The sequence below is a fragment of the Bos mutus genome, chromosome 3 (genome assembly GCF_027580195.1).
Source record: "Bos mutus isolate GX-2022 chromosome 3, NWIPB_WYAK_1.1, whole genome shotgun sequence".
Classification (NCBI taxonomy): Eukaryota; Metazoa; Chordata; class Mammalia; order Artiodactyla; family Bovidae; genus Bos; species Bos mutus.
This window is the reverse complement of record NC_091619.1, coordinates 101,584,606-101,611,451: the sequence shown is the minus strand read 5'-3', so window position 1 is coordinate 101,611,451 and position 26,846 is coordinate 101,584,606. Positions and strand designations below refer to the sequence as shown.

The 26,846-nt window shown below is 51.7% G+C and overlaps 1 protein-coding gene across 6 annotated transcripts in view; it reads left to right on the top strand.

Annotated features, from left to right (window-relative positions):
- HIVEP3 (HIVEP zinc finger 3) overlaps positions 1 to 26,846 on the top strand; it is a 565,857-nt gene that overhangs the window by 426,857 nt on the left and 112,154 nt on the right. Inside the window, exon 1 of one of the 6 annotated variants that reach the window (XM_070368259.1) lies at positions 2,576 to 2,839. The exons of the other annotated variants lie outside the window; for them this stretch is intronic. The gene's annotated coding sequence lies outside the window, so the exon portion shown is untranslated. Of the gene's footprint in view, positions 1 to 2,575; positions 2,840 to 26,846 lie in introns of those variants that run through there. 6 annotated transcript variants of the gene reach the window in all.

The window sequence follows — 26,846 nt, the reverse complement described above, 5'->3', positions numbered from 1 at the left end:
TGTTTGAAGGTTGGGATGGGAATGTCCCAGCCTGCCTTGATGGGGCGGCGCTGAAGTTTACCTAGAGAAGGGCGGGGAAGACAAATCCCAAGCCACAGAAAATTGGAACAAAGGAGCAGTCCAAGGAAAGGGCCTCGGCAGGGCAGCCTCTGCAGGGCTGGCACACTGGCCCACTTCCTAAGCATCCAGTCCAGTCTGAGAACCCACCTTCCACCCCAGGACCCTAGCCAGGGCCCCTGAACCTCAGTTGCAGCTCTGAATTGGATCATTCTGCCACTCCTATGGTTCGTTTATCTTTCCATTTGCTTCCCTCCACCCCCCCAGGATCATTCATTCACTTAACAAACGTTTGTAGACTTCTCAGTCTTGGCAGGAGAGAAGAACCAAGATGGAAAGTTCCTGGCAGCTTCCGGACTGGAAAGAGGGGAGGTCTCTCTCAGCTGACTGCAGCTTGGGGTGATGGGCAGGAAGCATTGAGCTGCCAGGGGCAACAAAGGAGGGTGACTAAATCCACTGGTCGGGCCACCCCTCAAAGGTGGAGAAGGTACTCATCCTGGGGTAGGAACAAGCCTGTCACCTGAGCCTTTCTGCCTGTGACAAAATGTCACCCCTCCAGGCATATGAATTATAACAAGATACCCACTTGCTCCCACCTGGAGCTGCTTCCAGCCAGAGACAGTAATCTGGGCAGAGAGGGAAGGACAGGAGTGGAGTGAGGGGCAAGGTCTTGTTCCACGGGGTACCCTGTCTCACTTGCCCTAATTAAGAGGAAGACTATGTCAAAGGCAGGCTTGATTCGGGGTGTCAATAACACAGGACAGGTAGAGAGGGCATTTCAGACAGAGGAAAATCTATGCAAAGACCCCCGCTCTCTGCCCCCGCCCAAAGTGAATGCTGGTGGAAGGTTGAAGAGAGTGTTGGAAAAGGACATGGACGGTTGAACCCCGGGAGATGCAGCTGGTTGAGGGGCCTTGCGTGCCAGATCAGAGAGTGTGGTCCTTCCCTTTGGAGCTTTGTCAGAAAGAGGATGACCCAATTGGAGCTGAGATGGAGTTCTGGGTGCTACTGGAAGATGGGGAGGACTGAAGTGGTGGTGATCAACAGAACAGCTGGGAGCCTTGGCAACAGGCCCATGGGTATGCAGTTGTACGCATGAGTGTGCAGGCACAGTGAGTGTCCGGCTGTGATCACACCTCCCTCCACCCCCTGCAAGTCATGGAGTTGTGGTTTCCTCCTGCAGGCACCTAGGAGTGAGGTTCCCCTGTGGAAGCTGCCATTCCTCTACTAAAGCTGGTGGTCTGGGAGGGGCTTGTTTGCTCTGCCCTGGCTTTGGAGGGAGGCAAGAGGCTCTGCTGAAAGCTGCTGTATGAGGATGGCACAGAAATCCCCAGGGCCACTAGCTTGTCCCCTGGGCCTAGAGGAAGCCCACTCCCTGTGACAGGCAGAGCCTTGAATTTAGGCCATCACTTCAGAGCCAGAGGAAGCCTGGGGCCTCCAAGGCCTTTTTGGAAGCCCTGAGCAGCTTCGCCCAGGTCAGCTTGTCAGTCACCCTGTGGGTCCTTGAACTTCTGTGACCTGGAGAGGGAGTGCCTCTTCAGCTGGCACTCTAGACACTCAGTTTGCCTGACTCTTGTCCTGACTTTGGTCCCAGGCTCCACAACCTCCTGAGGCTATTCCCGGGCAGCAGAGGCCAGCCCTGGAGTCAGCCAAACCCAGGGTCAGCTCAGGTTCAGCAGAGTTGACCTCCGGCAAGACACCTGACAAGTCAGAACCTCAGTGTGCCGCATCTGTAAAATATAAATCCTGGTGGCCAGTTCTGCTCCCTCGGGAAGCAGGCCAGTGGGGCCCCTGGTGGGCGCTGGTGCAAAGGTGGACCAGAGTGACTCAGGTCCCAAGGCTTGGGATCCGGTAGCTTCTGCAAAGTCAGGCCACTGGGAAGCCCCGGGGAGCCCCCATCCCCACCCCGACCCCCAGGCTGGAGCCCAGGGAGCCCGGCCAGGCCCGCCCCGCCCAGCACTCGCGAAGGCATATTCCCGCCTTGGGAGGCACGGGCTTCCCGGAGCAGGGCTGGCACCCGGGAGCAAGGCGGGGACCTGGCACTTTGGGGACGGCAATGGACGCCCGCCGGGCCGGGTTCACCCGAGACGGGGCCCCGAGGGGCACGGCCCCAGCGGCGGCGACGACCGGGGTTCCCTGACTGCCCTTCCCGGAGGGCCCGGGAGGAAATGACAGCGCGGGAGCCGGGGCGGGCGCGGAGGGAGGGGCGGCGCCCGGAGTGACACGGCCTGTCACCGCGGAGGCCGCTGCACAGACCCTCCCCGCGGCCGCCGGGAGCCGGGGATTCCCCAGACGCAGACCCTCCCGGGCGGCAGCCTGCCCGATCGCCCTCCTGGACCCGGCCGCGCCGGGACCCCCAAGCGGCCGACAGCGAAGCCCTGTACGCCAGGGCCGAGCCGGCCGGAGAGGCGCCCGCTGCGGGCGCCGGGGTCCCCCGGGCTCGGCGACAGGAAACTCTGGGGAGTGAATGGAAAGAAGTGGGTGGTCCGGCCCCTGCGACTTCCCCTGACATCACTGCCCAAATAAGGAGCTTCCAAGCGGCCGCGGGGCGGCCCAGAGCCGCGCCTGCCGCCGGCGCCCGCCCGCCAGCCCGCCCCGCGCCCACCCCGCGCCGCGTGGGCCGCCAGCGAGAGCCCCGGGCACCGCCGGGCGGAGCCGAGCCGGGCGGAGCCGAGCGAGCGGGCGCTGCCGAGCCGCGCGGAGGCCGGGCGCGCAGCCCAGCGCAGCCCAGACCAGCCCAGCGCAGCGCAGCCCGGAGCCGCGGAGTCGCGGCCACCCGCAGGTAAGCAGCGAGCGCCCGCGCCCCGCGCCCCGCCGCGGCCTGGCAGCCGGGAGCCGGGCACCACCAAGCGCGTCAGCAGCCACACTGGCCCGCAGCGGGGCCACCCTCGGGAGCGGAGCGGGTGAGAGAGGGCTGGGCGCGGGCGCGTGCAGGAGCGCGTCGGGCCAACTCCCCGGACCTCCGGGACGCCTCCGCAGCCTGGGGTTGCCTGGTGCACGCGCTCTTCGCCTGCGTTTCCCAGACGCTACTTCTGTCATCAACCCGGGGTGACACCAGCGTTCCCGCGTTCACACTTCTCTCGCACACCAGCGCCTGGCACAGCCTCACTCGGCCTCTGTGCCCGGAGCAGCCCCGCAGCCCGCCCCGCCTCTCGGGCCTCTCACGGCCGGACAAGGCGGGACAAGGCACCCCGGTGTGAACCGCTGAATGGCTTTGGCCGTCCTGGCCACGCTTCCCCCTGGAGGCGCTGGCAGTTTCAGACTGTCAGAGCAGATCGGACTTGGGCTCCTCCGGCTTATTGGGAGTGAGTGAAACTAGCACTGATCTGGCTCTTCTTGCCCTCTTGCAGAGTGGCACCTGGCGCGGGGGGTATAGCCCTGAGGGGAATGTACCTGGCATGGTGGGGAGGGTGTGGCCACCGGCAGGGAGTGACTCCCGGCCTCCTAGCCTGGGTGTTTCCAGAGCGGCTCTCATTCCCTGGGCTTTTCTCTGAGCGCCCTCCCCTCCCCTCTCAACCAGGGCCGGCTGCCGGGGATCCTGGACAGCAGTGGTGGCTGCTGCAGAACAGGTGCAGGTCCGTCAGCCTCGGCTCTGGCAGGGGGCTCTGCAAAGTGGCTGCAATTGCTTACCTATAAAATATAGAGCGTATTTATTGACAGCTTGATTAAGGTCATAGGGAAAAATGATAAAGGCAAGTACTGGGTCCATCGTTTAGTGGCTCTGGGCAAATTCCCTAATCTCTTTCGGGCTGCATTTTATCCTCTGGAAAATGGGGATGAAGGTCCTCAGCTGAATGTTGTCAGGGAAGACTGAGATCATATGAGTGAAAATGTTCTCTAGATATAAAGCCTTGTATACAAGCCAGTTGCTGTGGTTTGGATGGTTCTGGGCTGATATTTGCCATGGTTGTGCTCTCTGATTTAGGGAGACTGAACACCATTTCTGTGCCGTCATCTGCAAGAAAAGGGGCATTGAGAAATGTCCCATGTGCCTGCTAGCAGATCCCCCGAAGTAGGTTCTGTGGAACATTAGTTCTAAAAGTTGTGCCGCGAGTTAGGTTTCCCTGTGCTAGTAAGTCTGGCAAATTCTGCAAGCTCTCTATAACCCTTCTCGCCAGTCACAATTCATATTGGCAAGTTAAAGGCTCTGAGAAGTGCTGCAGTAAAAGAACCTGTTTAGCTTTGTCCGACCCAGAATTTCTCTGGTGGATCCTGTTGCTCTTTTCGGGTCACACATGCTCTCCCAGGAAGCAGTGCTTCTGTAGCTACCAGTAGATATGATGTGTTTTCATCCAGTCGCTGAGTTCTACTTGCCTTCTTGAGTGAAGAGTAAACAGAGGCCCAGAGGAGCTGAGTGCCTTACCTGAGATCACAGCTGAACAGTGACCCAGGATTACCCAGTCGTCAGCAGTAGAGCGGGCAACAAAACCCAGACTCCTCATCCAATGCCTTATTCCATTCAGTTGTGGCCAGAAGTTGACGCTTCTCTTCTGAAACCAGTCTTGCTGCTTTATGTGGACACTCTGTGGAATATATTTGGCAAACATAAAGACTTAAATGGATTCGATGATGATCGGGTCCCTACTATGCGTCATTTGCGGGGTGGAGGGGGGATCTTGAGCAGGTAAAGTTCTACCAGATGTGGAAGCTGTGCTGAAGAGTAATGGTGCCAGAGTCCACACACACACACACACACACACACACACACACGCATGTGTACTCCCACATACTCAACCCGTCCACACACTTACACACTTGACCCCATATACTCACTCACACATGTGCCACTGCACATGAATACACACTCCTACACATGCATACACACCCTCACTCTCCAGTCTCACCTCCCTCACATCCACTCCTGTCCATGCTCTCACGTGTAGCCATCTTGCTGTGCTCCAGGCTGCAGCCAGGAGGCACTTGTGGCAATGGGCATGTGCCCTTGTCCTCATGCCCCCAAAGTTGGGGTGGTGGGGGGCTGCCTGGCACCAGCTCCCCAAGATGAGTACTGTATTGAGCACATGGGAGGGCCTGGCAGGGCTGTCTATTTGCATTTCCCCAGTGTCTTCTCCTTTCTCCCGTTTTCTGCCATACTTCTCCCCCGACTTTCCTTCGGTCAGCTACTGCCTGGTCACACATGATGTGACCGAAACAGCTCTGGCTTCTATTGTGTTGATTGTTTTAATCAACTGTCAAAGCTTGATTAGGGCAAGGGCTTTGTCTCAGCTGGATTGGAATCCCCAGCTCCTAGGAGAATGCCTGGCACAGAGGAGACGTTCAATAAGCATTTATTAAATGAATGAGTGAGTGAGTGAGCAAGTGAGTGAAGGACTGCTGGCTGCTAGAATGCCCGTGACCCAGGCTGACATCCAGGGGGACTCGCTGAGCATGTTTGCTAAGTGCCTGCTGGGACCTAGGCACCATTCTGGGGACTAAGACAATGAAAGTGAGTGAATCCTCTGTTCATGGAGCTTGCATTCCAGTGGGAAGAGAGAATGAAGAATAATGGACAAGATAATACTCACCGGTGATACACACCGTGAAGACACCATGAAGACAAGGCTGTGCGATGGGGAGTGTCAGGGAGGAACTGGAGAAGCCAAAGCTGGGGTCTAGGGCATCCTCTCTGAGGAGCTGACCTGAGACCTGACTCAGGAACATGTGATAGCCATGTCAATATCTGGGGAAAGAGTACTCCAAGCAGAGGAACAACAGGTACAAAGGCCCTGCAGCTGGGTTGAGGGTCGATGGAGAGGCCACACTTACAGCCACTGCTGATTCGCTTCCCAGCACCCTTTGGAGTGGGCAAGTGCTGGTGTCGGATTATCTTGGTGGTTCAGTCACAAAAGCCAAACTCGAAACACTTGGGGCTTTGGGATGTGGGGCTCCGTCTGCTGTCTCAGAGGGCTGCCCTCCCATCTTGCCCACTCCCCACCCCTATAAATGAGGAAAGAATTGGACTCCTAAGACCCCTCCCAGCTCTCCCATGACAGAATCTGATGCTCTGTGTGCGGGAGGTTTGCAACAACTCAGGTGGTCCCTCTGCAGGGATGGCGAATTTGTTGTGCCACTTCCATTATTAATAACCATGATGTCATACATCTGTGCGGTTCCTGATGGACTGCAGAGCATTCTCTCCTGTTATCCACTCACTCTGTGGACTCATCTGCCAAGTGGAGAATGGTTAAGAAGGGAGGCGGTGGTGGCAGTGGGCAGAGAGACCACAGATAGCGCCACAGATGCTGCTATAGGCTCACCCAAGCCACTTCACCCGTGAATCCCTGCTTCCTCACCTGCAAAGCAGGACACAGGACAGCCTGCTTCCTGAGGCCCTGGGGCTGTGAGTGAGAACCCATCAGCATGTGGGGGCCTGCACGCTGTCATATACACTTGGTAGTGGTTGGTTCCGATTTTACAGATGAGGAACTCAGAGCTAAGAGCATTATGTCTTTTCTGGTCCACTTTTGGGTCTTCATTCTTTCAGCCCAGAGCGTTGAATAACTATTTTGTTGAACTGATTTGCCTAAGGCTGCATGGCTAATAAAGGGCAAAGCTAGGACTCAAACCCAAGGCTCTGAGCTCCCAAGTCCTTCTTGTCAGCATCACACTCTTTGGGAATAATTGTCGTGGTTAACAAAGATCTTCACACCCCATCTGTGGATGATCAGAATTATTGTTGCTTTGTTGAGAATTCTAGAATTGTAAGGTCTTCCATTCTGAGGCATGATATCCTTTGTAAATAATGCAATGAATATCTTAAGAAACATGTTGGAACCTTCTGGAAGAGCATGTAGATGTGAAAGCATGACCCCCTGAGAATTGAAAGCAGTGGTTTAACCATGGGTGTTTTTTCCTGTCACCTGAGGGCTTGTAACATAAGAATTCCTAGCTATACCCGCACTGTCTGATTGAGAGGTTCTAGGGATGGTTTCTGGGCATATGGAGAAGCCCCCTGGCGCTAGAAGTTCAGCCTGGGGATGAAAAGTCCAGCCAACTGTATGTATGGGAACCCTGGCAGGCCCTGAGTCTGCCTCTCCAGCTATAGCTCTAACCCCCCAGTCCCCAGCTCACATCAGCCACGTGGGAGGAACACTGCTATGGAGCCCCACAGACCTGAGTTTGCGTCTCCTGTTTTCTAGTATGTACCTTGGCCAAGTTCCTTTACCTCTCCCAAGCCTCAGTGTCCTCATCTGTAATATGGGAATCCTCACTCTTCCCTGCAGGGTGGCTGAATGGGTTACAGGAGGCTGTTTATGTCAGATATCTTATGAGATATCTGTGCCTGGCATGTAGTAGGTGAACAGGAAACAATAGTTTTGGTTATTATTATGATAAATGAATTACAGTAATAAAAACAATTGCAGTATTTGTGAATTGGTTGGTACTAAAGGGTTCACTGGACTTCCCTGGTGGCTTGGTGGTAAAGAACCCACCTGCCAATGCAGGAGACACAGCTTCCATTCCTAGGTTGGAAAGACCCTCTGGAGAAGGATGTGGCAACCCATTCCAGTATTCTTGCCTGGGAAGTCCTATGGATAGAGGAGCCCAGTGGACTACAGTCCATGGGGTCACAAAAAGAGTCGGACATGACTCAGCGACTAAACAATGACAGAAAGTTTCACTAAAATTAGACTGCTGCAAATACCAGACTTTTGAGAAGAGTGTCCAGTCCACGTTGTAAACGCCAGTCCTTGGGCCAAAGAATGACCAGTTCGGCTGTCTTCCCGCTCCTCTTTATGGCTCAGGTCCAGTTCTGGTGGGGAGCCGCAGGCTGCATGGGGACCAGCGCCAGCATCACTAACCATGCCTCTGATAGATGCGTGGGTCCAGACAGGGGTACGTGGGGTTTGAAAGTCATTGTTGAGTTCAGGTGGTGCTTGCCTGCATCAGCCTGGTCTTGAGTCCCTGAGGTCACAGTTGAGGGACAAGAACATGGCATGTGGGAGTCACAGGATGCTGTACCAAGTCTGTCATACACTCACGTATTCACAGACGGTAGATGGAGTCCTTCCGTGGGCCCAGCGCAGGCCTAAGCTCTAGGAGTGTGCCTGCGTCCTCCCGAAACTCAAGAGTCTAGCTGATCCAACCACTCCCTAGCCACGTGGCCACAGACAAGTTGCATTTCCTCTCCAGATCTCAGTTTCCTCATCTCCAGAATGGGATTGTTCTGGCTTCTTCACCAGGGGCATAGTTTGGTATTTTGAGGCCCTGCCCCTCACTGGAGTGCTGTTGAGGCTTCAGGGTCCCTCCTAGAGCTGGCGGGCGAAGGCCAGGGCTTCGGAACCAGGAAGACCTCCCCTCTGCTTCTGGTTCTGCCATGTGCTTGCCGTGCAGTTCGCCGCATTGCTCAACCTCTCTGTGTTTTCTTTTCCCTGCTTATCTCATGTGGTTATGACACTTCTGTCGCGGGGCACTGTGAGAATGTGAGACGACGATAAAGAGGACCTGGCTCTCAGCAAATGTGACCCCCATTTCCTTTCTGTCTGGCTGTTGACTGTCCTGTGCTTTGCTGCTCCTGGAACAAGACCTCCACCCACCGCTGCCCATGCTCATCAGGTCCCCAGGGTCAGGCAGGGGCAGGCAGACAGCCAGCCTGGTGCTCAAGGAAATAAGCACCTGCCCCTCGTGGTGACTGGGGAGGTGGTTATAGCCTGAGAGGAAGCAGGACCAGGATGCAAAGCCAGGAGTCCTGGCTTCTGTCTGGAACCTGCCACGAGGTCACTGTGTGTCCATTTCCAGTTCCCCCTCCTCGCTGAATCTCATTGTCCTCACTAAGGCCAGTCTTCCAAATCCCCTGGCATCTCCCTGCCCCGACAAGCCTGTGGGCCTTTGATGTGCATGCTGAACAGCCTCAATAATGGAGCACCACAGCGGGCTGTGGGGGTTTCACCAGCTTCTTCCAGCCTGGGCTCCACAGGAATTGATTGTATAGAGAAGCCAGCAGACAGACTCTGGACAAGGAAGAGACTGTGGTTTCTAATTGGCAGAACTACTCATGGGAGGGGAGGTAGGTGAAGGGACATTAATGGCATGAAATTATATTAAAGGAAGGGTATTACTCCTTTTTTCCCCCTTTAAAGAAGACCCAGAAGGCTCTAAGCCACCTGCTTCCCAAATAGCTTTTTACCTATTCGAGTTCAACAGTGTGTTCAGATGGGGACCAGTTTGTTTACAGATGATCGGGATGGACGCAGAATGTTGCAGGGTGACCCTGGAGATCCAGTCATTTACTGAATATCTGTCGAACGCTTCCCAAGTCCTCAGACCAGGGATGAAGCAGTGATCAGAACAGATGATGGTCAGTGCTCTCCTGGAGCTTATAGACTAGCAGAGGGAGGCATACCATGAACAAAGGAGTGCATGAATGTGTAATATATCAAATGGGATAAGTGCCATGAAGGAGAAACCAATAGGTTAAGAAGTAAGAAAATGCCAAGGGAAGGATACCAGGATGTATGTAGGACGGTTGGAGAAGTTATCACTATGGTGACATTTGAGCACAGCCATGAAGGAAGTATAGAAATGAATAGACTAATTTAAGCAGAATTGCCTTTCTTTATGGTGTACCTGAGAGCCTATGGAAAGATCTCATTTGTGGCTGAAATGGTCAGCTCAGCCAGGCAGCTCAGACTCTGGACCATCCTGCTTTAGATACATGATACCAAGCCTAATTCATGATCCCCCTGTCAATGATCATAACACTAGGCTGGATAGTACTCTAAGTGAATTGGGCTTTAAACCTTCAAAATGCCTGTCCGCATAGACTGTCAGCCTTCTAACAAGGAAAAGGTACCATCTCCACGTTGCAGCTGTGGTTCAAGAGCTCTATATATGGAGTGACAAGACCAGGACCGTTCCCCAGGTGAGGGATAAAGTGGGCAGTCAAATCCAGACATTGCTGCCCAGCAGATCTGTGTTTCTCCTGACAGGGCATTTGGGGACCCAGCATACCACCTTGCATGCAGTAGAGGATGATATTTATTTTTTTGAAAACAAAAGCAAATCCATAGACTAAGAAGATATGATGACTAAATGCAATACGGGATCCTGAATTGGACCCTGGAACAGAAAAAGAACATTAGCCGAAAAACTGGTAAAATATGAATAAAGTCTACAGTTGAGTTAATAGTAACTTACAAGTATCAATTTCCACTTGACAAATCTGCATTGGTTATGTAAGATGTGAACGTTAAAGGAAGCTGGGTGAACGGTGTATGGGGACTCTCTCTGTCTTTGCAATTTTTCTGTCAATATAGGATTATTCCAAAGTGAAAATTTTATGGAAAAATAAATGAGCAAATCCACATACACACCAACTAGCTGGCCTCCTCAGGGTTAATGAGGAGAGTCATAAAGGGTCATCAGGTAATTGAATCCCTAAGGCTACTGTCACCCCTAGAATTGCCTGTGTGAGAAGGAGCAAAATTATAAACCAATGCATATAACCATGATGAAGGAGGAATGTTCCTGGGAGGTATCTCCCCTGGAGACTGCTCCCAGGTGAATGTCTCCTGTACCACATAACATATATTTTAGGCTATACCAAGTATGCCCTTTACATGTGATGAAAGTTCACTAACTCATTTACAATTGATGCTGTCACAGACAGATGGAAACCTAGTTTTATTCGTAGGGCTACCTCATGTGATTATATGAATCGGAGTGACTAATGGCAATGAAGGAGTGGTGTGAGGCAGAATAGAATCAGAGACGGAAGGTGTAATCCTAAGCTAGTTTTCTCTCATGGTAGAAAACATCAGGGTCTGGGAACAGTGTCTTTTGGAATGAAGGAACGAAACCAGGATCAAGAGCTTCCTTGCAGTGATTTCAGTGTCTTTTGGAATGAAGGAACGAAACCAGGATCAAGAGCTTCCTTGCAGTGATTTTGCACTCACAAAGCAAGCAACCTTAGATGAGTCTCTGGGGATCCTCCAGCTGAAAACCACTGAGTCCAGAGCAAGTGACTGGTCCAGCTTCTCTGTGCAACTTGCTTGGGAGACACAGCTTAGCCTATCTGGGTGACCTGATCTCCTTGCAGGTTCCAGAGGGCCTGTGGCTTGGCATGTGGGCATTTGGTGTCACCCTGAAATATAGGAAAGGCAAAAGATGCTCAAATGAACAGGAAACCATCACCATGAGTCTGTTAGAAAGTATCTAATGTTCAAAAGAGTAGGGCAGTCACTCCAAGATAGAGTCTTTATTTTAAGCAGGCTCTGATCTTGTGAAGTAAAGTCTGGCGTTGCCTGTAGTGTGTTTTCTACAGCACAAGTGCCATGGGTGGAAAGAAAAGTGCTGTAGCCAAATCAATAGACCCTTATATACTGCAGGACTTCTGAGTCTTTAATATGCGACAGAGCGTTGAAAATCTCCCCAAAAGTGTATGTGTGTGTTTGTAGAGGTAGATATTGTGTGCAGTTTTCCAAGCGTGATTAATCAAAGAACTCATATATATTCAAGTACGTGTGTGCACGCTCAGTCACACCTGACTGTGACCCCATGGACAGTAGCCCGCCAGGCTCCTCTGTCTGTGGAATTTTCCAGGCAAGAATACTGGAGTGGTTGCCATTTCCTACTCCAGGGGATCTTCCCGAAGCAGGGATTGAACCCATGTCGTTTGTATCTCCTGCACTGGCAGGTGGATTCTTTACCAGTGCATCCCCTGAGAAGCCCATACGTATGAGTATATATATGGTTTTTTTATATATACTTATATCTGTACATATAAGGAATAGGTTTTATATGTTTGTGTGTATATAAGGAAGATGCACACATATATAAGATTGCTGAACTAGAGTTCTATACAAAAATATCTGGGGAATGATAAAGTTATCTGAGGTCAAAGCTGAACAACAGTAACAACAACAGCAACAAAAAAAGCATGCTAATTTGTGCCTCTAAAACTTGTTTCTGCATGTTAGTTTTAGCAAGTCAGTTTCCCACATTTTTTCCTATTCTGTTAACTTAATTTCTCTTTTCTCAGAAGAAAAATGGCAAATGGCATGCAAATGATCCTTCTCTCTCCACTGTGTCTTGTATCCAAGGAAGTCAAAAGTATTGCACGTGTTCCCTGAGATGAGGGTAGCCGAGCCATGTGACAACTTGGTGGTAGGTTTCTAACCCAGAAACCCACATGCAACATTGGTATTTGGGGAGTTAAAAAAGAACCTCATTAAAAGTGCCACTAAAACCCAAAAGCCTGCCTCTGTCAAGTGTGGATTTCACACAAGGGATCCCCAGCACTTCCACATACACACATATGTCTGTCGCCCTGAAATAGGAGCATCTTTACTGTTCCTAGTGCCAGGTCACTGGACATGCTGAGCTGGGTGAGGTCGCCCTTTGATTAGGTGATGAGTTCTAGCTAAGCTAATCTTCACCCTATTCCCTGGTCCCAGACTTTCTCACCCCATGTTGCCCCCGGGGTAGAGTCCTGGAAACTGCCTGCCTGCCCTTTGAAGCCCTTCACAGAAGGGGGTCCTGCCTCAACCTCCACGTCCCATGACACTTACCCCTGTGCATAAATCCTGCTGCTGCTGCTGCTAAGTCGCTTCAGTCGTGTCCGCCTCTGTGCGACCCCATAGATGGCAGCCCACCAGGCTCCCCCATCCCTGGGATTCTCCAGGCAAGAACACTGGAGTGGGTTGCCATTTCCTTCTCCAATGCATGAAAGTGAAAAGTGAAAGTGAAGTCGATCAGTCGTGTCCGACTCCTAGCGACCCCATGGACTGCAGCCCACCAGGCCCCAGGTCCATGGGATTTTCCAGGCAAGAGTGCTGGAGTGGGTTGCCATTGCCTTAAATCCTGCCCCCACCCCAATCCTGCTCCTCACTGCAGGCTTGTTCTCAACATTTCCCCGTCCCACCTAAGGTACTTGGTCTAATTCCATGTTGTTATTGCCTCTGTTAGAAACTGAACTTCAGTTTCCTACCTGGAATAGTAAATCAATATGCACTTAGATTCCACAGATAAAGTGAAGATCAAATAACAGAAAGAGGGAAAATTTACAGAGGGAATTTTCTTTCTCTGTAGGTTAGGGAGCGGCTTTTCAAGTATCTCATTTGAGGATGAAATAGTTGGTTCAGCTAGTTCCTCAGACTGGCCTGTTCCTCATTGGACGTGCATGACCTCAGACGTCATTTGAAGTCTCCGAGCCTCTCTTTCCCCCACCTTAAACATGGACTGACGCTACTACTTCCCTACTGGAGTTTTGATTCACTGCTGTGAAGCTTGCAGAAAGCCTAGAGCAGTGCTGGGTGCATAGAAAGTGTTAGTTGTTATTCTTATGATGCAAATTCCATCAATCAACTAAAAATTCACCTAAGTTTAATAAAAATGTGCAAAGGTGTAAACAGGTAATTCAGAGAAGTGAAAATAGCTCATAAACATATGATTGATGCTCTACCTACTAAAAAACAAAGGATTATAAATTAAAATGGTTAGAGATGGCAAAAATGTGAAAAAATAGAGACAAGCTAGTGCTGGCAACGGTCAAGGGCACTTTGAGCTTAATTTGGTGTCAATGAAAATGATAAAGGCACGTATTCAGGTTTGATCCCAGGGTTGGGAAGTTTCCCTGGAGAAGGAAAATGGCAACCCACTCCACTCTTCTTGCCTGGAAAATCCCATGGACAGAGGAGTCTGGTGGGCTATGGTTCATGGGGTCACAAAGAGTCAGACACGACGGAGCACACGGGCACAAATGTGTATATGTATGTATGTGTATACACATACATACACACACGCATGCGCGTATAAAGGGTGTTCCCTTGCACATTGTTTGCAATAGAGAGAACTTGGAAATGACCTCAGTGTCCAGCATTGGCAATGCTTAAGAAAATTATGGTGAATTTGCACCACGGAATACTTTTCGGCCATTTAAAAAGAAAGAAGTGCATCTGTAGGTCCTGACGTGGGAGGACGTTTACAACATATTCTTAACTGGAAAAAAGGTTTTCTGTGTGATATGTGTTACCAGATCCCATTTTTATGCAGAAATTGTTAAACAGTTGTATATGCGTGTGCATGTGTAGATGAGATTCTGTGTTCATGGAAACAACATGGGGAAATACCAGGGAACTCTTAGTGGTACTTTTATCTGGGGAGGAGAAATTGGGTGGGTAAAAGGTGACTGGTCCACGTTTTACTTTATGTACTTCTGTATTTTTTTTTACATTATTTTTGAACAAAGAAAGCAAAAAAGAAAGCCCAGGAAAATAAAGAGCAAAGACTAATCTTTATAGCACAGGATTATTGAGAAGATGAAATGAGGTCATGCTTGGCAAACATCTAACATGGTGTCTGATGCTTACTAAGTACCCAATAAATGCTTCCATCCCTGCATAGACTCTGTGCCACCCCTGCCCCTCCAAGTCCATCCTGGTGTTTTCTGAAAACCACGAGCTCAGTTAACACACAGTGGTGATCACCGGTTGCACAGCACACAGGGTGCTGTGTGCACCACCCCGGTGCCTACCTTCCTGGGACCCCTGGTTTGGGGAACCCAGCCTGTCTCGTTTCCTAGCCATTCCCTGGGTCCTTTCTTCTTGGTCTTCTTGTGAAAGGCTGCTTTCCTTCACTGGTTGCTACCGGCCATACCTCCTGTCTCCTGGAAGGAGCCTCTCACCACCTTGTAGCATGGGGCTGGCATATTCCAAGGGTGACTCTAATCATCTGAATCAGGTCTGCTCACACGTTTATTTCTTTTCTGTCTCCTCTCACGGCCAGGCTTTCCCACCCTGAGGCGGGTGTGCGGGCTTTCCTGGGTCCCTTCCCCCACTAGCTTCCACCTGGCTCTGATGAATTCCATCATGTCTGCTTAAAATCATTTTACTTCCAATTTGCTAATTTAATTCTAGTCTTACAGAATTTTGGCAACCCTGCCAAATTGGGTGCCAGATGCAGATTTAATGAGCATATTTTCAGTTCTTTCTTTCCTGTCTGCATGAAGATGCTGAAGAGACCGGGGTGTGGAATGAGTCCCTTGGGGGCCCCCGGGATCACCCCTCCCTACCTTTGACCCTGAGCACCCCCACCCCCGCCTACCCCTGCTCCACCCCAGCCTGACTCTTCAGCCAGGTCTCTCCTGTCTGACAGGAAGCACTCAAGTCTGCTCCTCGGGGAAGGGAGTTATTGCGTCATCTTCTCAGTCCTAGAATCCTCAACCTAGTTCCCATCATTTGGGCTTCACAGGAAGTGTATTTGGAGAAAATTACTTATTTCCTCCAGCCCATGTCTTCCAGCAGCCATGTGCAGCTCAACAGATGTTCACAGATCCCTGTCTTCTACAAACACACATTGAGCACTTTCTAGACCGATTTCTCCAAGCGTGGTCTGCAGATAACCTGCAGTGGAATCACCATAGGGGTGGCAGGGGCGGGGAAATGCGTATTCCTGGGTCCCGCCCCACAGCCGTAGCACCACCGGCCTGCATTCCACCACCGAGGGAATGCTTGTGCCTCCAGCATTACCACGAGCTGTCTCATTTCAAACTCCTACCGACCCCTTACCGAGACACTGTAGTCTCCAAGAGTTAAGACTCAGAAAAGTCCATCTTCTCTGTGTGGGTGGCTCAGTATACACAGGGGCGAGTATCAAAGTGGGATGGGACTTGGCTCGAGGCTTGTAGTTCAAAGTGAAGGACTCTTGCCATCTTGGGTAGCGGTGTCTCAGGGCCGAGAGCTGTCGTGCTCCATCATGACGGGTTCACCGCAGGCCTGTGCCGGCCCTCATGCTTCCACACATGCCCTGCTTCACAGAAGAGGGAACGGAGACCGCGATCTCACCACCCAGCCAGCAAGTCTGCCACGTTGTCAAAGCAGGGACCATGACCCACACCACATCTGGTTGTAAATTCTGTGCCAGGAGGGCAGGGGGCTGAAGGGAAGAAAATGGATGATCCCCCCCAGGACCAGGAGAAACGTGGACCTCTCTGGTTTCAGCTCGGAGGCCTGCCCTGCTTCTGGGCAAGTCGCCTCTATTCCTGAGCCCTGGGCTGGTCATCAATATGGGACAGGGTTGGCTACAGTCAGTGGTTTCCAGTGGCACCTCCCTCACCCTCACTTCTTCATGGCCCCAATAAAATCTTATTTAATATATACAGAGAGACAAAACTGGAGGTGCCAGGAGTGGCTCAGAGCTTTCTAGGAGGCAGCCTGGGACATCTCCTGTAGCATTAGCATGCATCATCTGGGTGCTTCCTCTGCTCACCCCACCCCTCAACATGACTGGTAGCTACAGCCTAGGTTTGAGGTCTGGCACCTTGGGCTCAGACTGGGCCCTACCACTTTCTGGCTTTGTGACCCTGGCAAATTGATTCCCTTCTTTGAGTCTCAGTTTCTCCTCTGCAAAGTGGGGGTGATAGTAATAGAGTTGAGGTGAGGATAAAATGAACTAGTGCACACAGATTGCTTAGCACCATGCCTTGCAGGTAGAAGGTGTGGTGACTTTTGTTTTCCTTTGACAGGATAGGACCTACCACATGAGAAATTAACCAGCATGGCTGAGACTTCCCAGGGCCCTAAAAATACCATGTCGTATGAGTGAGTGGTGTGGACGCTGAGGCCTGCATATTTGCGGGTCTATATATTTCAGCAAAATGTTGAGCCCATGAAGGGGGTGAGCTCTTCTAAGAGGGGAAACTCCCTAGTGGGTGAGGGGCAGGGTTTCGATCAAAATTCCCAAGTGGGAGTCGTGGGGCAGGAACACAGAGCAGCCTGGCAGGGCTCGCCCCAGAGCAGAGGCTGGGCTGGTGTGAGTAGTCACTTGCCTCTGTGGACCCGGCTATCTTGGGGCAGGGCCCAGCCCCATCCTAGAGGCCTGAGGACAGGGCCAGATTGGAGCACCGTGGGCTTCAGGCCCAAGGGGGTGCCCAGTGGCTCGTGGCAAGAGGTCAGAGAAGGAAAGATTGGGACACTGCACGGAGGGGCCTTCTGGAACCTCCTGTGCCCACGGTGCCACGCGGTGGGGACTGTGAGTATGAGAGAGTGAGTGGCTCTGAGGAGGGGATGTTTTCCATCTCAGTGGGGCTATTTCTGGCTCTGCTTCTGCAGTCACTGTGGAAACTGCACGTGCCCGGTTCAGTGTAGAAACATGACGAGTTTTTCAAGGGTGATGTACACTAACCAGCCGGCCAGGAAGCTGCCGCCACCGCTGGCAGGGTGTGTGTGTCTGCCCGCCTCTCCCCTCCCCCATCTCCTTCTCTCTCGTCCTGGGCCGCCTTTCTCCTGGAGCTGTATTCAGGGGAGATGTGTTCCTTGCAGTGTGATAGGTAGACAGAACAATGATCTTTAGAGGACATCCTCCGCCTCATCTCTGTTCACGTGTGCTCAGTCGTGTCCGACTCTTTGCAACCCCGTGGACTGTAGCCCACCAGGCTCCTCTGTCCATGGGATTCTTTAGGCAAGAATACTGGAGGGGGTACTGGAGTGGGTTGCCATTTCCTCTTCCAGGGATCGGAACCACGTTTCCTGCAGCTCCTGCATTGTCAGGTGGATTCTTTACCACTGAGCCACCCTGGGAAGCCCGTCCTCACCCTAGAACCTGTGGATACATCACTCTACTTGGCAAAGAGGAATTAAGATTTCACATGGAAATATAACTGCTAATTAGCTGCATTTTGGGTAGGGAGATTATCTTGGCTTCCCTGGTGGCTCAGAGAGTAAAGAATCTGCCTGCAATGTGGGAGAACCCAGGTTCGATCCTTGGGTCAGAAAGATCCCCTGGAGAAGGGAAATGCTGCCCACTCCACTATTCTTGCCTGGAAATTTTCATGGGCAGAGGAGCCTGGTGGGCATAGTCCCTGGGGTTGCAAAGAGTCGGACAGGACTGAGTGACTAACACACACACTCCGCCTGAGCCCAGTGCTATCACAGAGGGCTTTAGGTGTGGAAAGGGAAACCAGGGACTCAGTGTCAGGGATGTGATGGGAGGAAGGCTCCACTGCCCTGGCTGGCTTTGAGGATGGAGGAGGGGGCTGTAATACCAGGAGTACAGGCAGACCCCAGAAGCTGGAAAGGGTGAGCAAGTGGACTCTCCCAAGAAGCTCCAAAAGAAACAGAGCCCTGCTAGCACCTTGACTGTAGCCCAGTGGTCCATTTTGGACTTGTGACCTCCAGAGCTGGAAGAGTATACATTTGCGCTTTTTAAGCCACTGATGGGTGCGTGTTACAGTGGCCGCAGGCAGTGACCCGGAAGGCTGACTGAGCCTACCATAGGGAGAGGTCCTCAGAGAGGAAAGCTGCAGGCATGATCTTTTGTTTTCTTGGGGTCTGATCATTGCCTGTTGCCTCACTCTGGACGCAGGTCCCCTCTGACTAACTTGTTCTCTGAGGGGAAAGTGACTGTCCCCTCAGTAAGCACCCAGCTCTTCAGACCCCAGAGTAAGGTCTCCTGCAAGCGGCCTGTGCAGATGCCCATCTGTTCAGTCCGGAATGCCACCCCCATGTCCCTCCATAAGCCCTCCAGTTCCTAAAGGCCCCCTATCCTGTCTTCTCTAACTGACTTCTCCTTCCTTTGACATTAGTGCCACTCATGGGCTTTCCTGGTGGCTCAGATGGTAAAGAATCCATATGTGATGCAAGAGACCCAGGTTCAATCCCTGGGTTGGGAAGATCCCCTGGAAATGGAAATGGCAACCCACTCCAGTATTCTTGCCTGGAGAATTCTAAGGACAGAGGAGCCTGGCAGGCTACAGTCCATGAGGTTGCAAAGAGTCAGACACAACTGAACAACTAACACACTTTAGAATTATGTCACTCACTTGAGGACCTTGCATTGTCTGTTTTAACCACCAGCAGGCTGCTGCCCCTCCCACACTCTACCCTCCCCTCTCCCCGCCACCACCCATCCCCGCCGACAGCCACAGGCCTAGAGCATTGCCAGAACCTAGGTGAAGAATAAGTGACTTCTAGCCGAGTTTCATTGTTATGTGGCAGCTTGGATGGGAGGGGAGTTTGGGGGAGAATGGATCCATGTGTATGTGTGGCTGAGTCCTTTTGCTGATTACCTGAAACTATCAGAAACTATCACAGCAGTGTTCATCAGCTATACTCCAATACAAAATAAAAAGTTTAAAAAAAAAAAGAATGAGTGACTTCTGCCTGTTGAAATCAGTCGTGCCCCCTACTAGTAGAAGCTGTGTTCTGTGCCGCGTGATGAAAGGGCCCAGACTTGAACACAGGATGCCCGGTATTTGGTCCTGGTTGTGGTGCCTGGGACCTTCGGCCCCGGCCAGATCACTCCCCTCCCCCTCACAGACGGGCTGCAGGTAAACAGGGCTGGTGTGGAAGCCTCTGACAGCACTGCTGTCTCGGTGAGTGTGGCTATCACTGTTGCTTTTCTGCCCCAGGCAGAGTCCGGCAGGAATAGCTCCCCTCCCCACTGTGGCATCTGTCTCCACCCTGCCTGGAGCCCTTCTCCCCTAGAGTTAGACACTTCCTGCACTCCTGGACCTGGGGGAGCCCGCACAAAACATAGAGAACCAGGGTCGGGACGTAGGTGAGGCGAGTGAGGTGCCCAGGGTGCAAAATTTCCAGAGATCCTAACCTTCAGCATCAGGCGAATGTGGCAGGCACATCTAACCCACCCTCCCGTAATAGACAAGGAAACTGAGGCCTCGCTTAAGGGCACATGGGAGCTGGTGGTAGAGCTGGGACCAGAACGCAATTCTCTCACTTTCAGCTCCAGGGCAGGTCCACTCTTCTTCCAATTAAATGCACTAGCGAGTGGCTGAATGACTTTATTACTCCAACACCTATCTATGGAGAACTTATTTTGTGTTAATAGCATGCTAGGGTCTGGGCTTCAGCTTGGAAACAAGACAAACAGAGTCTGGTCCTTCCCTGAGAATGCATATTCTGTGAGGAAAGAATAATGAGTTAGGTCTTTCATTACAGTGATGATTAATGCTATGCAGGGACTGATCGGAAGCTGTGAGCTGTGGATGGTTGTGCAGATTTCGCACTGCACAACTGCACATAGCGGTCCTTCCAAGGGGCCTCCAGTGGGAGTTTACAGTATAATTGGGAATACCAGACCAGTATATCCTTAAAGCACCTGTACAAGATCATGGATGACAAATGGGAACAACAGGCTGGAAGAAGGGGCCAGAACTGCTGCACTTGTTCCTTCTTCCCCAGGGCTCTGAGCCCCCACCTTTTCTCCCGCCCTGTTTGATAATCAGATCACATGCAGTCAAGCTCTCACTGGGAGTCTCAGGGGAGGAGCCCTGCATCCAGAGGGCCTGGAAGACCAGGAGGATTGAGGCATTGCCCGACCTTGGGGGGCAGAGATTCTGTTGTCCTGGACAGGGTTCAAAGGCATGGAGGCCTGTGGTAGCAGGTGGGATTGGAATCTTCAGAAATAAAGGTTTCTCTGCTTAGAAGAGTTGTCTGTCCAGCTCTCAGCATCATCTATTTTCTAGAATAGCGGGCCTGGAAGGGGCCTGGCTTCTAGAAATTCGGCGTCTCCCTCCCACCAGTGTCCTGTGTGGCCTTGTACTCCACACATCTTTGAATGTGTCCACATGTGTGACGGAAGCACACGGAAAAGCATGGGCAGCTGGGTGTTGCTTTTCTAAACTGTTCTGGCTGTCTGTCGGGCAAGGCCAGCTCCCTGGCAGCCGTGCTGTGACATCCTAGGGGCCAGTGCCATTCCTCCCCAACACGAGTTGGGGAACTTTAACCATCCCCTCACCTCTCTGAGCCTCACTTTATCTGTTAGATGAGAGTGAGAAAGACCCATCTCACCAAACTGTTAAATTCAAAAGGAAGAATCGATGTGCGCAAGGGCATTTTAAATCCCTGGTTTATATGGACATAGAAATTGCCACCCAGTAAGGGCTTTCCTTCAAGAATCAGAGGACAATATAACATATTTCCAGAGTGAGAGATCCATCCTGCCTTACAGGATGCTGAGAAAGACACATGTTTTCTCTGCTTGTTTTCCTTTTACTGGGAAGAGTTATTCTGACTAGTAAATAACTCCTTGGCAGGGAGTTGAAACAGAAGGGGACCTCAGAGGTGGGCCTGTTCTAATCTTTGACAGAGGGGAACCATCCGTGCTTGGGGGGAACATGACTTCTCCTTGGTCACATCGCCAGTTAAAGGCAGAGCTGAGATCCTGCCCACCTCCTGTGCGCCCCCCACCCTCCCCTATATTCTGGGAGTTTAGCTGTTTAAAGAATGGGTAGGTAGACTCAGCCTGGCAAGGAAACAAGAGGGTGGCCCCCATGAGGAGTAAGAGGACTAGAGGGTGGGCACAGTCTGGACAGGAGTGCTCAGGCTGGGCAGGAGGGAGGCAACAGCATGGACAGTCTTGGTTCTGAGTAGCCAGAGGCAGAACACCTTTTAGATTCTCCTCCTCCTGGAAGTGCCCCAAAGCCTCAGCCCAACTCCAGGTTCCCAGGATGTGCAGCCGCCACAAAGGCAAGCCTTAGGCTGCCCAGGGTCTGGGGCCGCAGCATAGACGGAGATGCTGGGGACCCTGGGAAAGCCCTTTGGTCTCAGTGGACCCTGGGCCTGCTGGTTTGGCAGGGTCACCTGTTGCTTGTCCTGGAAAGTGAGTTCCTGAATGTGATGATGTCAGGGGCAACACCCTGGAAGGCAGGCCAGTAGGGGTTGTTTACTGGCTGTTTCTCATCACTCATTCACTCCGCACACCAAGCGCTGTGCTAACAAGCACAGAGGTACATGGATGGTACACGTTGTTCTTGCCCTAAAGGCACTCGCTGTCTGCAGGGAAGACGGACTCACGGGAAGATAATATCACTGCGTAATAGGGTCAGTGTTGCACCACAGCTCTGGGTGGAGGGTCAGTGGCAAGAGAGAAAGAGGTTCCAGCGCAGTGCCTGGCTGTTGGAAGGGCTAAGGGAAAAGGAGGCATTGCCAGGGCTGAGCTTTCAAAGGATGGGTAGGAGTGTGCCTGGCGGAGAGGGGAGGGAGGACCTTCCTGAACAGAATTTGGAACCTGGGTAGAAAGTGGCATGTCCAGGTATTAGGTAGCTGAAGAGTAAGGACTGAGCAAGAGTGTCATGTGATGAGTGAGGCTGGAAGGTTATGGGGACCATATGGAGAAGAGGGTCTGACACTTTCTTAAGGAATCTGGATTTCTAAGGGTGGTCAGCAAGCGTCAGAAGTGGTTATGGCACACCGTGATACCCACTTACTCTGCAATGTAGGAACACCACTCTGCATGGCATGGAGAGTAGAGCCAGGGGCAGTGGGTGCACAGGAGCCCAGGGGCTTGAGAGACTTTTACAGAATGAATTCACTGAAAACCTGGGGAAAATTGGGGGTGTGGAAAAGGAAGAAGTCAGCCATGGCTCCTGGACTTCTCAGGATGCCTCGTGGGGTCCCTGTGCCGAGGCTCAGGGTCCTGTCCAGGGTGATGGGCTGCTTACCTGGGACTCAGCAGTGGAACTAGGGCTGGGCTGAAGCTGTGAGCCCATGGAGGTCCTGACTGATGGCTCGTCCGCTGGTTCCCTCAGGAAGAACACGTGGATGCTGTGGAGTTGTTGATTCATCTTCACCAGCACACCTACACCCAGGGGCGGTCAAGTGAGAGAACTCAGAGTATATCTTCTCACTCATTTTCATGAATGATGCTCAAAGCTCTGTATGTGATACAAAGATGAATCACACACATTCTAGTCCTGTCCCCAAAGGTCGTGTGGTTTGTGTGTGATGCTGACAAATATTTGTATCAGTATTATATTCCACAAACACAGGGGAGAAAAGGGAAAGGCCACAGGAAAGGGACATGCTGTAAATGAGAAGTCATTTCTGGCCAGAGAGGGAAGGGTATGGAGGGCTTCGTGGAGGAGGTGGCATATGAGCTAGGTTCACTTGGGTGATTGTGGTTGTATTTGGCCACAGTGAAATGGAGAAGAGCGTTTCAGACAGACAGAGCTGTACAGAAACAGACAAACTGTGAGCATAATAGTTTGGCTGGAGCAGGGGTTGTCTAGGAGAGCATTGAAGTCAGGGGCAACCAGGCTATTAGTGGAGGAGATCCCAAGTATAGACTTTACAGGAAGAACCACTGAGAACTTTGGGACAGGAAAGGGCATGGTAAGAGCTGAGTGTTGGGACAATTTATCTGACCTTATGGAGAGGATGACAGTTCAGAAGCTGCTGTGTATTGGTCCAGAGGAGGGGATGACCACTGAGGTCTTTACAGGGTGGTGGAAAAAGAGGACTCTATCCATATTTATTGACTTTCATTGAGGCTTTAGGCTGGGCATTGTTCTAAACATTTTATGTGGATAAACTGAGTCTCCGCTTAGTCCAGCCATGCAGGTGCTACAGTTTTTCCCGTTTTACACATTAGTTCACTGAGACTCAGAGATATTAGGTAAGTAACCTATCTCTAGGAAGATCACACAGCGAGGATGTGGAGGAGACAGAGATTCGAACTTGGGGCCTGTCCTCTTAAATTCCACCTTAGAAATAGTTTCCCGAGGGGACTGAGCCAATGAAAGGTGGCCCAGCCGGGGCTGAGACAGGTCCTCCCGCCTGTCAGACCCCCAGCCCCGGACCGGTGGGGGTCTCTGGCTCTAAGGGCTGCCCCTGGAGCTCCCCATCCCCCTGTGGGGGGCAGGGCGGGGCCTGGGCTTGGGCGTGATTTGGTTCACCGATTCGAAACAGCCTACGTATATAGGTGGTGACGATGTAAATAACTGATGCAATGGAAACTTTCTATGGAAAAAGGTACCCGCTCTAACAGCCGCAAAGTCCAAAAAAAGGAAGAACAGCAGAGCAGACCCAGAGGGCTCTGTAGCAAACAGCTTCCTTTGGCACAGCCTTTTCTGTTGGCCTGAGCTCCTGAGCTGGTCGGGGGAGGGGATCAGCAGCACTGGGCAGATGGAGAGCTAGACCAGAAGCTCGCCCGATCCCTGGAGGGTCTGGGGTCATCAGGCTTCCCCTCTTAGCTCAGGGGGCAGCCATGTGGATGCAGAAAGCAATAATTCCTCCAAACACACACCCTGCTTCGCATTCTGCCCTGAGGGCCTTGATTGTGATGCCTCCCCACTGTGGGCCAGTGGTTGGGGGGTCACAGTCTGCAGGTCTCCCAGGGCCTCAACCTGCTTCTTCTTTTTTTTTTTTTCCCCTCCTGTGCCATCTCTGTCAATAAGTTGCCATAGTCTTGGAATCTGAAATCATCTTAACTTACCAGACAAAACCATTGTCAATATAAGTAAAGCTAAAAGATTGGTAATAACCGAAAGAGGAAGAAGAGAAGGTCATTTTTTGGAAAGTTGGCTCGGTATTATGCAGTTCTTACACCCACCCGGGCTATGCACTATTGCTCCCATTTTAGAGAGGAGAAGACTAAGCCTTGAAATGTTAAGTGACCTGCCTGAAGCCACGCAGCAACAGAGACCAGTGGTGCCTGGTTTTAGTCTAACACCAAAGCCTAGGGCTGTCCTTCAGCTGTGCAGGACTGTCTACATGCCTGTGTTTCCTCAGCTGTCAGATGGTAGCATCGGTGTGACAGGAAGGTAATAGGACTGACGCTGGCCCATGGTAGGCATTCAGCAAACGCGAGTTTCCTTCCCTGCCCCTTTTTCCTGTCTCTGCAGACTAGAGGTATGTGATGAGCCTTCCAGGTGGGGAGAGGGTGGGAAACAGCCCAAGTCTGGGGCTCCTCGGGAGAAAGGGTGGTAATCACTGATTTTCTGGCCCAGCTTCCCTACTGGTTGGAGAATACCCTGTGGCAGGGGCCAGTCCTTCTTCACCTTTGCACCCTAGGGTCTAGCCCAGTGACAGGGAGTGTCTTGTCCATGGTGGCTGGGTGCAGTTGGCCCTCGAGTGTGGACCAGTCCAATGGGCTGTCTATTGTACCCAGCTGCAGGAGACTTCCGGTGAAAGAGGGCCTCCACTAGGTGTGGCCTGGTATGGCAGGAAACGAGTCCTTTACCCCTCTACCCCTGGCAGCTCTCAACACCTCAACCTCACGTGCAGTCCCTGGGGTTTCATCTGCACCTCCTCTTCCTGCCACTCTTTATTCTCCTAGACTCCTGGGCTGAGCGTCCTCCACATGCATTCAGTGTCTCTCTCTCCCCATTCCCTGCCGTATCTGAAAACCATGGGTGTTTCTCCTGCCTAATCCCCAAATAGTTTGTGGGACCAGATAGTCTCACCTATCACTAAACGGACTCCATTACCCTGCACTTGAAGTTCCTCTTTTTCTATCTCCAATACAAGTGGAAATATATCACCATCCTCTATTTTTATACTCTGCTTTTACTGGAAAACATTTCCCAGGACTTCTCAAAGCATGTCCTGTCTATCTCAAAGGCTCTGAGCTCCCTTGCCTTTCTTTCTGCTCATTTTCCTTGTTTGGGGTCACCTCATTACTCCATGAAAGAGAGAAGCTTCTTGTCTGGAGAATGGGGTCAGGAACCAGGAAGGATCCAGGGGTGGCCCAGTGAATGTGGCACTGTTCTCAGACTGGAAAGCACGTGTTTGAAGCAAAGGTGTGCATCTCAGCAAAGGGAGCTGAGCCTGAAGTCTGTCAGCCTAAAGCCTGAAGCCTGACCACAGGGAAGGAGGCAGGAAAACTTACAGAGCCGATCTCAAAACAGGATCCAGAACGAGGAGAGGTGGACAGCAGGGAGGATGGCTTGGAAGGTCTCCCACTGTCCCTGAAGAAGAGCACAGGCATTAACCGAGTGCCTCTCGTAAGCTGGGTCCACGCTAGATCTCTCACACTTTGTCTCATCCAGTCCTCACAACAAACATTGGGAGGGGTGATGTTCTTCACTTTTTTACTCATGAGGAAAGAGGCTCAGAGAGGTTAAGTAATTTAGCCGAGGTTGCACAGCTATTAATGAGTGAAACCAGGGTCTGTCTGAAACCAAGTTCCTCTGATATCAGGGCTGACTCTCTGAGCTTTTCCTGTGCTACTACTCTGATGTTAGGTAAATGAGGCAGTAATTCTCTCCATTTCCCCTCCCGATTGCTAAGTAGCTGCTCATGATCTCCCAAGATTATTCTATGGGATTCTGCATGTGTGTCCCAGTGTCCTGGATTTTGGGGTTTTCTTAATTGATTTACAGACCACCATAACAGAAATAAAAATAACAGCGATCCATCCCGCAGTTCCCTGCCACAAGCAGATCAGACTCAGCTTATCCATATGCCGGCCCTGTCTGCAGATTCACAGTGGAGGACAGGCTGTGTGTCAGGAGGGCAGCCGTGGCCTCAGAGCTGGCCTTGTCCACTTCCTCTGGGATCAGGGTGTGAGGCCCCTTGCTGGAATCCCAGGCCCCCAGGCTTCCCTGCCAGCCCTTAGAAAGTAGCTTTGTTGTGCTCTAGTGAGGCTGGCCCCTATGGGCATCTGGGGTTTTTCTTTAACTCTTCATCAGCTGAACTTCCCCTGCAGGGATGCACCTCCAGTGCCCAGGCCGGATGTGGGGCGCCTTCCACCTGCCAGCAGAGGCCATGCTCTGATGCTTTGGTTCCACAAGGAGGGTGGGGAGAGGAAAGGATGGGCCTCCCTCCTTGTGGTTTTGGGTGGGGCCGGCAGAAGAGCTGGCCCTGGCCGTTCCTGCCCTGGGTGGATACCACCTTGCAGATTGGCCCCTCTTGCCCTAGTAAGACCTGCCCTGTTCAGCTGCTTTCTAAAAAGAAGACAGTTTTATATCATCTTAAAATTACAATTTTTAAATTCTAAAAGCCATATATGATTTAAAAAAAAAAAAAGGAAAGGAGTATAGGAATATGTAAGGAAGAAAATGCATGGTCTGAGCCCCATTCATGCAGTCTCACCCCTAGGATGTGCTGACAACT